The sequence below is a fragment of the Ambystoma mexicanum genome, chromosome 8, assembly GCF_040938575.1.
Source record: "Ambystoma mexicanum isolate Mex_15411 chromosome 8, UKY_AmexF1_1, whole genome shotgun sequence".
NCBI classification, from domain to species: Eukaryota; Metazoa; Chordata; class Amphibia; order Caudata; family Ambystomatidae; genus Ambystoma; species Ambystoma mexicanum.
In genome coordinates, this window is record NC_090929.1 from 1,294,405,370 (window position 1) to 1,294,421,331 (window position 15,962).

Genomic DNA, 15,962 nt, shown 5'->3' on the forward strand with positions numbered 1-15,962 from the left:
CGACTTTGTAGGCCCCGTGATTCGCTCTGCTAGGGGGAATAAGTACATGTTGACTGTGACATGCTTGTTTACCAAGTGGGTGGAATGTCTCCCAGCCCCAAATTGCAAGGCAGAAACCGCAGCTGCCTTGATGATTAACCACATCTTTTCCCGTTTTGGTCTACCTCAAAGGATTGAGTCAGACAGGGGTAGCCACTTCACCAGTGAAGTAATGACAAAGATGTGGGAGATACTGGGGGTCAAAAGGAAGTTGCATATTGCTTATAGACCAGCTTCTTCTGGGGCAGTAGAGAGATATAACCGGACAATTGTGAGCATCTTAAAAAAGTTTGTGGCAGATTCTGGGCCAAGTTGGGACATCCGATTACCTCTGGTCCTAATGGCCATCAGATCCTACCCCTTCATCTGCAACCAAAATGTCACCATTTGAGTTGATGACTGGGCGCAAGATGGTGCTTCCTCAGCATTTGCTCTATAGGACCCAAGAGCAGACACTGATAAATGCCTCCACTACTCATGAGTATGTGGAGAATTTAAGGAAACACCTTCAACATGCTTTTGCTTATGCTCAGCGGAATCTAGAAAGATCGGCTGATAGCATGAAGACCCATTATGACCTGAAAACTTCCAGGAAGGAATATCAGGTGGGGGACGGGGTCTATCTATACAACTTCCAAAGGAAGCAGGCCAAGCAGCGGAAATTCTTGCCTACATGGAAGGGACCCTTTGAGATCATCGACAAGATCTCCCCTGTGGCCTACAAAATCCACATCCCCAAAGGTCCTTTGGCAGCGGGGGAAGACAAGTGGGTCCACATAAACCAGTTGAAATGTTGCCATCCCAGGCACACTCTGCAACAACTGGAGGAATCCTCTGGAATCCTAGCGGGTACTGTCTCAGATTAATTCAGTTCCAACCATAAAACATACCACATCTAGTCTCTAAAATATTGTGATTTGCATGAAACTGTCTCTTAGTTATACTGTTTTTTTTTCAAAATAAGAATGTAATGTTTCGTTATGATGAAATGCATATGCTGCCCCACTATCTCAACAGTAGTGTAAATGTCCATGAATAGGTATTGCCGCTCTTCCTTTGTCGTCCTAGGAGAAAGAAAACCTGGAGACGGGCCAGGAGGACGATCCGGAGACCGGGAGCAGAGACGCAATGGGCCCGGGGTACCGCCCAATATTCCCATCAGGACCGGCGAGGAGAACTGATCGATCAGTACCGGATGGAGGAAAAGATGCTGAACTGTGCCATCTACCGGAAGAAGATGAGAACTACATCCCAGATCTTGCGGGTCCCACCAGTGAAGGATCAGATGGCCACCGCAAGAAGGGGGGCTTGTGGGATGTATTTACCCATGCATCCGAGCCCTACCTCAAAACTGTGCAGTACTGACATGGAAAACATCATGATGGCCAGAGCTTCCCAGAAAATGCACAGGGAAATGCATGAAGAATAGGCTGCCACTCATTTTTGCCGATGTTATGGGCACAGAAGGACACTGCCTAAAACCACCATTGGACTACCCACACAGTAGTCTGAAACCATTGGGAGTGGCAATGCTGATTGCCAAAAGCAAACCCATAACTGTTGGGAATTCATTTTCTTAAATCCCAAAAAGGGGTGCAGTACCAGTACTCACCACTATCCAAAAGCCGGCGTTTTAAAACAACACCAGATTTTACTTTTCTTGTGTAAAACTGAATAAATGAACCCAAGGCAAGCCAAAGAAAGACTTACTGAGAGGTGGATCCAATGTAAAGTTATATTCTGAAGTGACTTGAATGTTTATAACAAGACTGGCTGAGCTGTGGATTTCAGCAGTTTAAGTAAATTTGGACTGAAAGACACTACAAATCTAAATGTTTAAAAGAAATGAGTGACCTACTTTGAGTGTCACATAGGTTGCAATTGTTTAAATGTCATAGTTTTAAACTTAGAATCAGCATTCTAGCTGCATATGTGAAAATGTTTAGTTTTATTTGAATGCAGAAACTGGGGAACAAAAAAATGACATTTTATCTGAAACTTGGCTTAAGGAACTGGATTCTGGCAACTACCCCCCATCAGGAGTGAAACTTGAGTCACAGCTGTGTTCCCAGGCCTATCTGCCTTTTGCTGGCCACACTAAGGATATGCCATCTCTCTGATAATTGAATTAAGGGGAGCCCCACAGAATACAGGAGCTCTGAACAAAGCCCTGTCCTGACTCAGGCAAATGTTTTATTGCAGATGTCGTAAAACAGCTTCCTCTTGGCAGAAGCTGGGAGTGGCAGGGTCTCTGAGCTTGGCAGAAACTGGAAAGACTGGTTTCTGTACCATGTGACCTGAAAAGACACACCTCTATAGCCAGAATATGGTTTTAGAAAAAGATGAATAACTCATAGTACAGACTTGTGAAAATTATTTAAATGATACCATAATTCTTGTGATTTTTCTGCCCACATTTTAAGAGGTTTTTCGAACCGGTGGCATGTTCAGGGGGGTTTTAGCGGAAAAGAGGATATTACTCAAAATGTGTGCATGTGAAAAATCTGACACTTCATCAACTAATGTCCATACACCTTGCGCACATGTGTGTAAATTTGGGGTAATGTCCGGAATTGCAAACCAGTTAAAAAGTGCAAAATATTGCCATTTCTGAATGCAAGCTCCCAGGAAGAGCAGAGTTTGAACAGCGGATACCTCCTGTGATATGTGAGGGGTGCGTGTAATTTTAAAACAATATGTACCTCTGCAAATATGTATTTGGTTCAAATCTAGATTTGTGTGTAAGTTGACAGGAGGAGTGGACGTTCTGCAGGCTGTAAAATGACATCACTCTGACACAACTTAGCTCCCCCAATCAAGTGAGAAATGGAAGTTTGACCAATTAGAAGCTGAGAGAGAGGTAGGGTCAGTGATGCAAGAACACACCCACATTCTAAACACATAAAAGCAGACAGACAGGACAGATAGGGACCTTCAAATCCATTTGCAGCTGGAAGCTCTGCCGGAAAATCCATACTTTACCTCCCTCAACCTTCAGAGAACTAGAGACCCAGACCAGCAGAGTAGAGCTGACCTGTTAGCAGAACCAGAGAGAGCTGACCCAGATCACTGTGAAGTGCAGAGACCAGAGTGCAGTCCAAAACCTGACCAGATCCGTGGCGAGGCCCATTTCACTCAAGAATATAGTGTGAGTACCTAGAAAACTGTGCAGAACTAATCTCTTAGTTAAAATAATATAATCCAAGCTATTTAATCTAAATAGAATTGTCTCCTAACTGTCATTTGTAAAGCTGTCACTTGTCATTTTCTAGTTGCAAGCTGCACTTGTCTTTTTGAACTTTAAAATTTCAAATCTGAAAAACGACCTTTATTTAATCGCTCATATCTCCGTGACCGTTTGTGCTATAGAGACTTGCAGTAACTTTCATCTGGAAGCTGAGATCATAGGCTTTCCTAGGACCCCAAAACGATAGTGATAGTCCTTGTAGTTCCTCTGTAATCGCGCTCGGCGCATTCGCAAATTTAGCCGCGATTTGACATTTTACTGCGATTTGCAAATTTCTTCACGTGTAAAAATCTGCTGCTGCTTGCCTTCCATTTGCCAGAAATTCGTTTAACCTGCTAGTTACTCCTAGATACTTGCTAAAGTGAGCCTGGACTAATATTAACTTGATACCACTCACCCTGAACCTCTAGAGGGAATTAAAAGCAATTTAGCATATTTTTCACTTAATTGCCAGCACATATAAAAGCATTTTGGGCGTGTGTTTTAAACGTCTGTAGTCTAAGCCTGCTGGGGTGAACTGAATCACATTTGATTGCATTTCTGAGAACTGTGTGCTTTCCTTCCATTTCCTTGCATTGCATCAAGGGGGGGAGGGGACTGCCAGAGAAAAGTGATTACATTGTTTTGTTGAAATCATATCAAGTTATTTTCTGTACTGCATTTCATTCCACATTGCATCCATTTGAAACCATAAAAGTATTGTTGCTATCTTATCCATTTCATGTCAACTCCTTAGTGATTATCAAGAAGTGTGCTAGTGCCAGATTCTCCGTTGTTAATCTTTATCATACCAGATTAAGTGTGATATCCAATTATTAATTTATTATAAAGCGTGATATAATATATATTGTTTAAGTTATCAAATAAACCTTTAAACTTGCAAAACAGAACTACTTCTTGGCTCAGTGGGGTCAGGAGGATTCCAAGAGAGGGGTGTTATATAGGGGTAGTCATCCAGAACGCATGAACTGGACATAAAGTTATATCAATAAGGGTTTTCATTCAGTATTATAGACTAGGCGTTGACTTAGCTGTAGCGCTGAATTAAATCCTCTTACAACTCTCACCAATAGGAAAGTGGGAGGATCAGTTGAGTTGACACTATGACGTGTCCCATGATGGAGCAAACTTGGAGGGACTATTATATAACCAAGTATGCTAAACCATCAAAGGTTGTTCACGAAAAATAAAGAATAACGGGGCCTTTAAAAGTCGCAGACTACACTTGGGAAAACAAGGATATCGTCTGGGCCATTATAAAGTCCAAGGCGTCTAGAGCCCCGGGCTCTGATGGGCTCGCTCCTGCAGTCATCATAAGCGATCCTGAGGCCTGGCTAGGGTGACAGATGATTCTATTTAAATCAATCTTTGCAACAAAACTTCAGTTGACATTGCTTAAATCTATTGTAGTCCAAATCTACAAAATGGGTGAAACAAACAAAGCAACTAACTACATAGGCCAATAGCACTTTTAGATGGATCCAGCAGAATCTTTGCATCCCTTCTCTTGTGAGACCTAATGAACTGATTATCCCATTCTGACATTTCCCACAAAATTCTGGACTGGGGTGCCTTCAAATGTAGTGCAGCTGTTAGCAGCTCTTCAAAGTGAGACCACTCTTAAAGTAAGACTGACCAAAGAGGGCACAGTGTCAAGACCAATTGAGACCTTTGTAGGCCTTAAACAAGGTTGCGTATTGGCCCCAGCCCTCTTTAACGTCTACATATCCGAAATTAGACAAACCTTGGTCTCTCACTGGTTCTTACCTGTTTAAATAAACCAGGTAAGACTCAATTGGCTGACTTTAGCCAATGACATTGCATTTTTCTACCTTACCACAGGAAGTTGAAGCAATACTTTGACTGCACCATTCATAAAAAATCCCTGATGAATGGAGAGAAATCCAAAATCATCATCTTTACCACCAAAAGGAAACCCAAAGCAATGTACTGCAGGGTGGGCGAGTGCATACTAGAAAGGTATCCTCCATTAGATACCTGGGCTACACTTTGACAAGCTGCAGCTCCAAAATTGAATCGAGGACAACCCCGAGAGAGAAATCTCTTCGCTTAACCTATTGAAAAGACTCCACAGCCAACTCTGCAAGTACTCATTGCTTCCACTAATAATGCTCTATCTGAATAAAGTAGGACCCTCGCTATTACATGACTTAGACATTACACAGTTTGATCTGGACCAGTATCTAAACATCCGTCAAGGCCTCATATGGAAGGAGACTCGTGGGCAATTAAACACAATTCCCAATTTGATTATTAGATCCGAGTTGGGGTTGATCTTCCTTCAATCCAGAGGATCTTGGAGACAGCTATTCAGCTATGCAAAAATGCTTAACCCCACGACCTCCCTCCAAACTCTGTGTAGATTGACTTGGGCAAGATAATCGAGTAATTCACTGCAGTCTTTCCATCTTTAGGGCCAAGATAAAGGACCTTCTGTCTCTCACTCAATCATCAGAAGAGGAACTGATTAACAACCCAGGAAAGACCAAACCAACTATTTAACATAGACTGTGTCGAGACAGTTGAATGTCTCCGTACCTACAAAACATACTGGGAATATGCTAAGTTTGTTAGGAAAAGAGACCGATTACCACACTACATTTACCTATTCCTGTGCAACAAACTGTGTACCCTCTATATGCGCTTTCGTCTGAATCAAATACAAACTCTTGAATGATTGGGCAGGTGTCCAAAGTATGCCAATCAGACCTTAAATTGTAGACTATGCAAACAAGAGACGGTTAGAGAATCTTTAAAACATCTAGTACTGGACTGCCCTTATCTTACAGAAACCAGAACTCTACTTTCGAAATGCTGTACTTGAGAGCCTTTCTTGTTCTGTCAACCTATTTTGGGCACGCTTATTGTGGGGTGAAAATGCATCGCTGATCTTGGCTTTGTGCAGATTTCTTTCTTAAGTACTAGTTTTATAAACAGGCGATCTCAAATGACGCAATTAAGTAAGGCATTACGTGCTTTAATTTCTTAATGTCTTTCTTACTTTTTTCTACTTATATATTGTTTCAAGTCTCTTTTGGATTGTTTTAATTATACCTTGACTTTGTGAAAGGGTTATATTTTAAAACCATATCACAACACCATTTATTTTTAAAAAGAGGCCTACAGTGGCTCCCAATAAAAAACACATCTAGGTTTCAAAATGGCCGCCGACACAGAATAGACGTGCCAATGGCTGCTCCTCCACACCAGTGTGGCTACAGACAGATTCCACCCCCCCCCCCCCCCCGAGCGCTGAAAACTGAAGGAGAGAGCAGCGGAGGTCCCCCATAGCATAGAATGCCAAGGAGGAAGGCATCTCAACTCACCAATAGGGACATACCCGCACACCCAGCAGCGGGGGAGATGGGGACTGCTTCTGCAGCAAGTAGAGACGGAATCCGCACCCCACATTACGAAGTTCGGAGGAACCAACACTCACCAAGGGAGAAGGGGTAAGCGTGGAGAGAGCAACACCCCGCGGAACAGAGCGACAAGGGACCCGGCACAGAACCGGAGATGTTAAACGCACTGCCCATGACAGTGGGCTGCAACCGGCCCAGAGAGGACAGACTCTAGCCGCAGGAGCGGCAAGGTGAAAGGAGAAAAGCGACATCTGGAGGCTACATGGGGGAGGGGAGCCAGACAGATACCCATAGCTGGCCAGCATCCCGAGCGGGGAGCCAAGAAAAGGGGTCAGGCGACCCACCCCAGAGCAGGAGGGGACAGCTCAGCTTTGGCCTGTCCCCAGGACTCCTTTGAGGCAAAAGGAGTCATCGTCAGTGGGGGGGCCTAAGTGCCCCGGACCAAGAATCAAGACCAGCGCAGCCCATCCAATGGCAGCGGGGAGACCACCGAAACGTGAGGGATAGACAGCCCCTCTGAGGCAGCAGGAGAGAACACTGGCACCCTACCCTGTGCCCGCCGTTGGAGGGAAGCTGCAGAGTGCAGACCCCCGGAGCAACAGAGGAAAACATCAGAGAACAGGCCTCCATGGCCCCAGCCCATCCGAAAGAGAGGTGGGAGCAGGCGTACAGGAGAAAAGAGCTGACGCTCTGCAATTAAACAAGTAAGCAAAGGGGTGTGAAAGGGGAAGAGATAAAGACCCACAGTGAAGGAGTCCAGTCGTCAGGAAGCGGGGAGGCCCATAAAGGGCAATGAGCCGGCAACGGAAGAGAGATGCACAAGGGGGAGAGCGGAGAGAACAGAGAAAAGCTCTCCTACTAGCACACCCAGACTGTAAGGGAAGGCGGGGGCGCAACCCAAAGGCCCCACAGCACAAGGAAGGGGGAAAGGAACCCACAGCAAGAGCAAGAAAAGGGGAAGAGAGAAGGACCTGGGAAGACCAGTATAGCCTCGGGCCTGGCAGCATACGAAAACACTGGTTAGTTGACCTCCCCGGAACTCAGGAGGGGGTAGCAGCCACCACGAGCGGCAAGGGAGAAACAAACTTGTCCCCCTCCAAGAGGAAAGGCGGTGTCCCCCTCCACCATACCCCACACGGCCAGAGGAGATAGCACAGGGGGAACCCCATAGAGGGGAGAATCCCTCAACCATGAAGGACAAAGGGGAACAAGCATACCCCCGTGGCCTGGATGCCACATGAGAGAGGACAGAGGCCCAGACAAGGGACCCCTCAAGTGCGGGTCAAGCAGCGGGCAGCGAGCCACAGAAGGTGATAAAGGCATCACCAAAGAGGAGCAGAAGAGGGGGATCGCTGAAGGGCGAGGAGAAGGAAATCTCAGGAACCGAAAGGGTGAGACAAGCTAGTCAAGCGGGACCCTCACACAAACACCATGCCCACTCACCCAAAGATTGAGCCGGACCTGTGCACACACCCCACATCTCCCAATGATGACCAAGACAAAAGGCAGAACTGGAAAGGGAGGCCCGCTGGCTGTAGATACCTCGGGCACCCTCACAACCATGTGGCCGGCGATGGAACCAAGGGACCAGGCGACCAAAGGGGAAATGGAACAGACAAAAGAATGCAGATACGCAGAGGAGGGGGAAGACAGCACCCCAATAACAAAACAGGACTTCAAAGGTGAGATGCTCCTACTCCAGACCACGCTGGCCAAGACCTTCAAATAACAGTTCCAGCAGATGAGAACAGACCTCAATGCAGCCATGGGGAAATGAGATAGGAGGTGGGTCAGCTGGGGGAACGGACGGACATTCTGGAAAGGGGAATACAGGAAGTGGAGAAGGAGACTATGGACAATAGCGAGGCAATAAAGCGCCTAAACGCAGCAACACATAATCTAGAGTTACAAATGGAGGACTTGGAGAACAGATCTAGGAGAGTCAACATAAGGATAAAGTGGCTACCAGAGACAATCCAGGACAAGGAGCTGAGTGGAGGAGCACAGAAAATCTTTGCCGACCTCCTGGGTTGGCGCAGAGTCCAGATTCAGTGGAATTGGACCGGATCCACAGAGTAGGGCGGCTCAACAGGGGCCCCAAAGCCAGACCAAGAGATGTCCTAACAGTTTTACGAGGTATGGACAAAAGGAGGCAGTACTAAGGGCTGCCAGGCAGCAGGCACCAGAGCTATACAAGGGCCAAGAAATAGCATTATTCCAGGATCTGGCAAGCAGCGCTCTGACCAAAAGAAGGCTCATGAGCCCCATCCTGAGAGAGCTGGCCAAGAGAGACATCAAATATAGGTGGACCTTACAATTTGGGCTCACATTTGAATATCATGGAATACAGAAACGGGTCACCTCCCCACAAGAAGCAACAGACATACTCCACATGGAATTGGAGGAGGGCCCAGCAAGAGAGGAACCTCTGCGCCAGGAGAACGGGCCAGAGCCCATCCTTGGGAATGGTCCACAGTGGAGGAACGCTGCAGAAGGAGAACCACCCTCAGAGGACCAGACCCTGAGAGGGAAGGGGGAGAAATGAGGAATTCTGAGGGATAGGGAAGCTCCCAGACATATCACACAAAGATATGGAAGAGGGTGGTGGACCTGGGCAGGGGAACAGGCAGTATAAAACATAGTGGAATCAGAAGAGTGGAGGCACTTGAGGCAAAGGGGATAGGGGAAGGTGGGAAAGGATAGGCTCATTCAAAAGTTGGGGTGGGAATGAAGAAGGTACGGGGTAAGGGAGAGGGGCGGGGTAGGCACTAGGAGGTCAGAGGAAGGGGGTGAGAGCAACCAAGTAGAACGGGTGTGCGGGGACTGGAAAACACATGAGATGGGGGAGGCATGGAGGATGCCCACCGATGAGAAGGGGGAACTAAATTGCAAGGGGGAAGTGGAGGGGTCAGAGCAAGTTCAAATACATGACACATAATCTGAGAGGGCTCAACACCCCTCGCAAAATGAAAAAACTCAAAAGGTTCACGAAGACAATGGGACCGGAGGTGCTGGCCCTACAGGAAACCCATCTCCTGAAGCAGGACCAAGGAAACCTTAAACTAAGAGGCTTTATGCAGGAGTTCATTGCATCGGGCCCCATTAAAGAAGGGGAGGTGGCACTGGCATTTAAGAATAGCCTGGATTTTAGGGCAAGAAAAATCATCAGGGGTGCAGGGGGGAGATGCATAATAGTCAAGGGGATACTGGGGGGTGAGGACTACACATTAGTTTCAGCATATACACCAAATACTGGACAGGAACAATTCCCGGGGGATTGCCTCCGGAAGGTCGAGGAAGCGGCCAAGGGTTACATAATCCTAATGGGGGATCTTAATCTGGTTTGGGACAGGAGGGTGGACAGAACCATGAGAGAGGGTCAAGTGGGTGGAGCACTGGCCTCCCCGCAGATGCGAGACAAGTTCGAGAGACTGGGACTGAGGGATCCCTAGAGGACGCTAAAAGGGAAAAGGGGTGGGCACACCTTCCTATCGGGATGGCACCTAATCTTGCATTGATTATATCTGGGTCACAGCCTGTCTGGTGGGGAGAATAGAGGAAGTAGAAGTGGGCCCCTTGGGAATTGTGGTAACAATGAAGGTGAAAATCCCAAACAGCAAGTCGGGGACATGGAAATGGAAGCTCCCGAGGGAGATACTTAGAGATCAAGTGAGGAGAGAGGAAATAGGAGATAAGATTAGGAACTTCTTCGAGGAGAATGAGAGCGTGGAAATGAGCGCTAACACACAGTGGGATGCCTTCAAGGCAACTATAAGAGGGGAATTCATAGCACAGAAGGCACAAAGGCAGAAACAGACCAGGGTACTGGAAGAACAACTCATGAGGGAGGTGGAGGCAGCATGCCAAAAAGTAGCTGACTCCCCAATGAGAAACACGCTGAGGGAGTACAGGGGGGTGGTGGGACAACTGGAGCTATTGAGGACTAAAAAGGCAGAAAGTGCTATGCTATTCATGATCCAGAAATACTACGCCAAAGCAAACAAGGCGCATACCCTCCTGCTAAGCTCCTGAGGGAAACCCAGGGTCAAAATATCATAGTAGCGGTAATGGATGAAGGGGGAAAGAGACTCACCAGAACCGAGGAGATACAGGAGCGACTGGCCCGATAATAAAAGCTACTATACACATCACAAAACCCACTAACCCAGAAGCAGGGAGACTTCTTGGAGACCATAGGATTGCCTGTATCCCCTTAGAGGAACAGGAGTGCCTGGGACAGGAAATTATGGCAGAGGAAGTGCACAGGACAATTGTGGGTCTGCCCCGGAATAAATCCCCTGGCCCAGATGCTTACACAGCCGCATTTTATAAGACCTACATTAATGTATTAAGCCCCCACCTAGTGCAGCTGTTCAATACATTTAAAACATCAGGGTCCATTAGTGCAAAAATGGAAGAAGCCAAAATCACGCTCATCCCAAAACCCAAAAAAGACCCCTTAGAATGTTCCTCATATAGGTCTATCACGCTTATTAACTTAGATTCGAAAATATTCATGAAGATCCTGGCAAAAAGATTAGAAACACTGCTCCCCACGCTGATCCACCCAGACCAGGCGGGTTTTGTACTAGGCAGACAAAGAGCAGACAATATAAAGAGAGTGGCACACTTGTTGGAAAAAGACCAAATGACGACGTCCACTCCAGAGGTCTTACTAGCTCTAGACGCAGAGAAAGCGTTCGACCGGGTGGAGGGGATGTTTTTATTTAAAGTAATGGAGAAGATGGGCCTGGGGGAAGTTCCTTAGAATGGTGCAAACAAACTGCAGGAGCCCTAAGGTGCGCCTGGCAGTGAACGGCTCCATGTCTCGAATAGTAGAGCTGGGTAGAGGCACCAAGAAGGGGGTTCCCTCTCTCTCCCCTCCTTTATGCACTTTATCTGGAGCCCTAACTTCAGGCAATAAGGGAGTTGGAGAAAATACAGGGGATTCCCTTTGCAGGGGTACAGCACAAAGCAGCGGTGTTCGCTGAGAACATGCTTCTTTCCTTCATGGACCCCAAGAACTCGATAGAAGAGTCTGGGAACCTACTAGCCAAATTCAGGGAGGTATTGGGCCTGAGAATCAACCTGGGAAAATCAGAAATTGATGAATATGAGGATGGGAAGGAGATGGCTAGGGAGCTGAAAATAGCGACCCCATTCCAGTGGAGCCTGGCTAGGATCAAATACCTGGGGGTCAGAATCACCCTGTCCTTAACAGGGTGGTATGCTGCAAACTACCTACCAGCACTGAGGGCGATTAAGCAAGATTACCAGAGATGGAAGAGTAAAAGTGTCTCATGGTTGGGCAGGTTGGCGGGGGTAAAAATGATTACGCTTCCAAGGTTGCTCTACCTCCTTCAGGCAATTCCCCTGTGGGTCCCCCAGGAGTTCTTCAGGGAATTGGGGAAGGCAACTAGAGACTTCGTATGGGAGGGAAAGAGGGCAAGCATAAGCCGGCAGCTCCTGATAGCACAGAGAGGGAGGTGAGGATTGGCATTTCCCAACATCCAACAATACCACGAGGCAGCTACGCTCTGGGTGATAAGGGAATGGTTCTCCCAGGGGGAAGCCAAACAATGGACACAAATGGATAGGGCAGTGGCGCAGCATGAATTGGGGGAAGTCCTGTGGCGCCCACGGCAGAATAGGCCCAGACACCTATATATGAGCGAAATCACCTAAGCTATGGCCTACACCTGGAATAAAGTGGTACAACAGAAGGGGATCACAACCTTTCCCTCCCCATTCACACTGATTTTCAACAACAAGGAATTCACACCGGGTCTGAAGGGGCGGGCATTCCTGGGATGGAGTAAGGGGGGATGTAGGAAGATTAGCGACATGTTCATAGGGGAAAGAGTGAAAACATTACAGGAATGCAAACAGGTTTTCAGAGTTGGGGAAGGGGAAAGGCACTTTCAAATAAGACACTGGGTTATGAGCGGGGCAATGAAAGAAGCATCCACTCGCCAATTGACTCCATTCGAGAAATACCTGGTGACAAATGACAGGACCAAGGGCCTGATATCAGGGCTATACAAAGCACTAGAGGAGGCCTCCCCTCAGCAGAAATGGCCATACATGATCCGCTGGGAGAAGATGCTAGGCAAAGAGATCTCGAGAGAGGAATGGGAAAGATTATGGAGGAAAATACTGAAGGTCGCAAGGGCAGCACAACTCCAGGAAGCTTGGTATAAATACCCGTTTGGGTGCCACTACACGCTGTCACACCTCTATAGAATATACCCAGAGGTCCCCACAGACTGTTGGAGGGGCTGCGCGGAAGAGGGTACGGCAGCACATTTATGGTGGGAGTGCCCAAAGATGCAGCCATTTTGGAAGGAGATTAACCTAGCGCAAGCACAAGCATTCGGGGAGGGGCACGAAGGGGACCCTAAACATGTCCTGTTAGCACTGAAAGAAACCGGCATTGAAGAGGTTCCATGGGGAAGGGAGAGAAGGCAAAGGTGCTCTAACACTGGCAGCAATTACCTTCATCGCCCAGAAGTGGAAGAGCCGAAATATCCCAATGGAAGTTTATCGCACTGGAATAGGCCATGTGTGCCATGAACAATAACCTCCAGAAATTTGCATCGGAATAGGGGAAAGGCTGACTTTTCTGAAAGGAGACTTTAGAGCGCAATGGTGTCTCCAAAGGCTAAAACTATTGGACTTGTACTATCGATCACGGAGGGGCTCAATCAAAGACCGTGAAATCCAAGCTATCAAGATGGGTGGGGGCGCAAGAGGGAGGAAGGGGAAGTGGAGGAGGAGGGAAATGGTTAACCTGTTGTAAACCAATAAAGAGAAGTTTTTAAAAAAACATCTAGTTCAAATCCCTCTGCATCACTCATAAATCAATACACTGACAAGGAGCCAAATTACTCTAACCCAAAATCAACCGCTAACAACCAGGAAGAAACCTTCGATCAAGCAACAAACTCCAAATCAAAACTAAAAATCACAAAAAAAACATATTTGGAGGAACTTAATTCTTCTGCCTAATAGCCAGTCCATGGTACTCAATCCCAAAGGAAATCAGAACGACAGAAGATCACCTTACCTTCAGAGAACGACTAATTACCTGGCCATTTAACTCACCATGACCACCAGAAAGAAGAAACAAACACCTCCCACTCCACTCACCACGGATCCAAGACAATTAAGGCACAGCATGGATCCTGGAAACAGCAATAAAACAACCACACTATACCAACCACTAACCAACCTTGCTCCTCTGCAGCATATCCCACTTAAGCCTCACAAGCCCTCTGGGCCAGCATACCCCCAAACCTACCTCACAAGACCTTACTGGCCAGCCCTAACACACACAACACTCAACCTACACATCTGTCAAAAGAACAAACTACAGTAAGCAAACAACCAAGACAATGGACATTACCCTTGCGGACACAAATATCTCAGTGTGCACAATCCAATCACACTCAGAAAGCAGGCACGCACAGATGCCAGTTTCTCCTGATTCTGAAATCACCAATAGGAGAGCACAACTCTATGCATACCCCCTCTTCCACACTAACCTACCCTACCCACTTTCTTACAGAGCCACATGAGCTCATGGAGACCATACCATGGTATTCAGTTCATGTAAACTTAACATAACATAACTGGATAGGCTCTTCCAAATGATTATGTGCTCTACCGGCAGACTTTCAGAGATTAAAAGGAGCAGGGTTTGTGGGTGAAGATTAGTCTAGCAGTCTTGTGCGGTAGGTTCAAACGTTCAATAGAATATTTGTTGAGTGCCATGTAAGTGGGAATGTTATTACAATACCAACATCTGGAGAGCATGAGGGTTTGGGCAATATTACTTCCATGTGACAGCCAATTGAGGATTATCCTCATGTTCATTTGGAACTGTCTTTTGCACTGTACTGTTAGTTGAAGGGAAACTAAGTTTTATTGCACACAGCATCTTACAATCACCCTAGCTGTTTACACTTTTTTTGGTTTCTTTATATGTCTAAAGACAAGCTAATGGTAGCAATGCCATTTTTACAATGTTTGCGTTGTTTCTATTGGGCACATTCATATTTACGGCGTATGGCTACTAAACATGGCTAGTGCCCTGAAACGGCTGTGCGACAAGATTTTCACTCGTTCCTTTGGCCATTTTATAATTTCGCCTTCTTCCTGCCTTGCCAGAAAATCCCATACAAAATGAATCATTTGGCTGGGAAAGTTGCTACTTTTGCGGGCTAGTGCTGCCTGCATGCATGCATGCATGTCTGTCTAGTCCCGTTTCACATCAGTGGAGCCAGATTATCTAGAGAAACCATTAGTTGTCCCTGATTGGACAACTACTGGCTGCTTCAATGGAGCAGATCCTTACCATTGATGGCTTGGATTTCCTTCCAGGCTGGATTTTGGATAAAAAGGACTCCTACTACAGCCATTTCTGCAGATCAGCGTTGGAGGCATCAATCCCCCATAGATGCACAGCCGACTGAAGATCCGAAGAAGACTGCTAAAGAGGCCTGTCATCCCTTCATGTGGCTGGCCTAGTAAATCCCTGTTGGACTGCCTGATCTCCAAAGTCCCTGAACAGTGTTTCAGCCCTTGGACTAGTGGTACCATCTAGTCTTGACACCCTCGAGTATCCAACCAGTCTGTGGAAACCCAGCCTTCTTAGCTGGTTACTATTACAGGCCTCACTCTGAATGCTCAAGGGAAGGAGAAGCAGGAGTGGGTGTCTGTGTATAGACCCTAAGAAACAAACAAGGACACAGTACTCACAAGACTGAAGCCTGTATGGAAACAGTAGGAACTGAACAGCATTTGACTCCTGAAATGGGAACCAGCACAACGCTAACAGTATGGCATAAAGTACAATACTGAAACGCGACAAAGGAAAGAGGCAGAGATTGCCTGCTGGGAAACCCAACAGCCAAACTCTGAACAAAGGAATTACACAAGCACAAGTGAGGACAAGAACAGTAAAAGAAATATACAGGGAAAGAACAGGAACTCAAAGTGAGCAAGTTAAAGGACAGAGAATAGGAATAAAGCAATAAGACAATAATCTAAGTGCAAAGTTGCAGGAGGCTGGAACTGCAGACTAGAAACTATCAGAATCAAGTAACAGCAGACTGACCAATAGACCTGGAACAAGAACTTAAATGCAGACTGGTAACAAGGAATTCAATGAACTATAACTTTGGACTGGAATAACAAGGGCAGAACTGCAGCCAGATAACAAGGAAACTCAGGACTGGTGTCTAGTAAGCTAGTGCCAGGAAACAGTCTATGGTCACAGAACAAGGAACTGC

General features: G+C 46.7%; 1 protein-coding gene across 3 annotated transcripts in view; it reads left to right on the forward strand.

Moving 5' to 3' along the window:
- Positions 1-15,962, forward strand: part of CFAP46 (cilia and flagella associated protein 46) — a 2,698,259-nt gene that overhangs the window by 1,370,405 nt on the left and 1,311,892 nt on the right. The gene's annotated exons all lie outside the window — the stretch shown is intronic.